Source organism: Nelumbo lutea, chromosome 1 (genome assembly GCF_056320005.1).
Source record: "Nelumbo lutea isolate HS-2025 chromosome 1, American lotus-T2T, whole genome shotgun sequence".
Taxonomy (NCBI): Eukaryota; Viridiplantae; Streptophyta; class Magnoliopsida; order Proteales; family Nelumbonaceae; genus Nelumbo; species Nelumbo lutea.
The window spans coordinates 169886952-169889572 of NC_142684.1; the positions used below are offsets into that span (position 1 = coordinate 169886952).

Sequence of the window (2621 nt, forward strand, 5' to 3'; positions counted from 1 at the left end):
CAGTTGGCTCCATGAACCTATGTGATTTCCCACATTTCTAGAGACAATTTGCAGTTTCCGTCATTGAGATAGGAGGAAAATCTCATAGATGAATAAATGGGAATGGAACATAGATTAAAAGCCATATCTATGTAGATAACATGAATCAAATTAGGTTGTGGACTGATGTTTGCTCTTTTATCAGAAAATGGCAAACGAATAATTTGCAAAGTTTCTTGACGACAACAAGGTTAAGGGCCCAAACTATGTTGACTGGTACCGTAACCTTATGTTGGTCCTGACTTTTGAGAATTTAGACAAGGTGAATAAAAACCCTGCCCCAGAACGTCCAGGTGATAGGACTTTTGAGGCCCGTAGGAGGGACTATCAAGATTGGGAGGAGAAAAAATCCTTGGCCTGGTGCGATATCAGTGCCTCCTTAGACAATCCAATACAGAGGCAATTTGATCAGATCGAACTTGCCAATGACATATTGGATAATCTAAAAGACAATGTACGAAGAGCATAACCGTTCCACTCGGCAAAAGGTCTTAAAGCAGTTCATGACCACACAGATGTCCAAGGGGCAACAAGTTCATGACCATTGTCTTCGGATGATGGGCTACATCAATGAGCTTTGAGGATCTTGGATCCAGGCTGGATCGTGCAACCCAAATAGATGCCATCATGAATTCTTTGCCTCCTTCCTTTAATCCGTTCATCATGAATTACAACATGAATAAGCTAAATGTCAGCGTTCAGGAACTCAACAATATGTTGCAGAGGACCGAGAAACTGATTAAAAAGGATGAGCCTATTGCCATGCTTGTTGGAGCTAGCAAGACAGGCAAAAAAAAAAAAAAAGATGAAGGCAAAGAAGAAACCCCAAAAGAAAGCCACCAAGTCCAAAAAGCAGAAGAAGGACAGGGCATCTGATGCATGTCACTTCTGCAAACAGACCGGCCAGTGGAAGAGGAACTGTCCTCAATACCTGGAATCCAAGAAAGGTAATTTTGAATCTTATGTCATAGAAACCAATTTGTTAGTAGCTTCTGCGTCCTGGTGTATTGACTTCAAGGCTTCAACTCATGTGTGTAACTCATTGCAGGGGTTCAAGATAAGCAGAAGGTCGAGTGAAGGAGAAGTAACGTTTTACTTGGGGACTTCTACAAGTGTTGCAGCTACGACCATAGGAACCGTAGAATTTATTTTTAGAGAAAGATCTATTGTACTTAAAGATTGTCTTTTTGTACAGAATTTAAGAAGAATTTTGATTTCTGTCTCAAAACTGTGTGCGGATGGATATTCTGTCTTCTTTAGTAATACAATTACTATCAAAATAAACAATAAATTCATCGCATATGGGGAACTGGAGAATGGTCTCTATGTTCTACATCCTTATCTAGAAACTAACATAACCGAAACTACGTCGGCTGATATCCCCAAGAAAAGAATCTGAGATATAGTTAATCCCACATGCCTATGGCTTTACTAACTTGGCCATATCAGCATTGATCGTATCACAAGGTTGGTAAATGATGGTCCTTTGGATTTTCTAACTGTAGAAGATCTTCCCACTTGTGACCTTGCCTTCAGGGTAAGATGACAAAACGACCATTTAGCGGTAAGCCTAAAAGATGTATAGGCACGCTTGACCTAATACATACTGATGTATGTGGTCCCCTGAGTGTTAGGACTCGTAACCAACAAGTGTATTTCATTATATTTACCGATGATTATTCTCGGTATGGTTACGTGTACCTAATGAGACACAAGTCAGAATCCTTTGAAAAGTTCAAAGAGTTCAGACAAAAGGTCGAGAAACAGTTAGGAAGAGAAATTAAGATCATTCGATCGAATCGAAGTGGCGAGTATCTCTCTGACGAATTTAGGGACTACTTGAAGGTCAACAGGATAGTATCACAGTTAGCTCCTCCTGCTTCACCACAGCTTAACGGTGTTTCAGAGAGGAGGAATAGGACCTTATTGGATATGGTCCAGTCACTTTCGTACACTCAGAGTTACCCACATCCTTTTGGGAATATGCATTAGAGACTGCGATATATGTGCTAAATCGGGTTCCAACCAAATCGGTTCCGAATACTCCATATCAATTTTGGACCGAAAAGAAACCAAGTGTCAAACACTTGAAGATTTGGGGTTGTCCAGCGCACGTTAAAAGAACCAGTGCAGACAAATTGGAATCCAAGATCAGTCGTTGCCTATTCGTAGGCTACCCCAAAGGCTCTATGGGTTACCTATTCTATGACCCAAGTGAGTAGAAGGTGTTCTATAGTCAAAATGCACAGTTCATGGAAAATAATTACATCTTGGACACCCATTGTCAGGAAATAGTTCTTGATGATAAGAGCTCAGGAGCAGTGGGAGGGGTCTCATAGGTTCCAGGTATTGACCAACCTAGAAGATCTACCTGGGTATCCAAGCCACCGGTCCGTTTTGGCTATGATTAGGATAGTTACCTGGTGGAAGCTATAACTAGTGAAGAGGATCCCATGACTTATGCGGAATTTATGTTGGACATGGATTCTTTGAAGTGGGTAGATGCCATGAGAGCTGAGATGGACTCAATGGAGGCCAATGGAGTCTGGACTCTAGTAGATCCGCCCCCCGGGGTAAAAGCA

The 2621-nt window shown here is 41.4% G+C and overlaps 1 long non-coding RNA gene across 1 annotated transcript; it reads left to right on the plus strand.

Annotated features, from left to right (window-relative positions):
- The first annotated feature begins 867 nt into the window (after positions 1–867).
- Positions 868–1267, plus strand: LOC148879117 (uncharacterized). Its single transcript, XR_016104123.1, has 2 exons — positions 868–986; positions 1088–1267. It is a non-coding gene; the product is annotated as an uncharacterized LOC148879117 (long non-coding RNA).
- The last annotated feature ends 1354 nt before the right edge of the window (positions 1268–2621 follow it).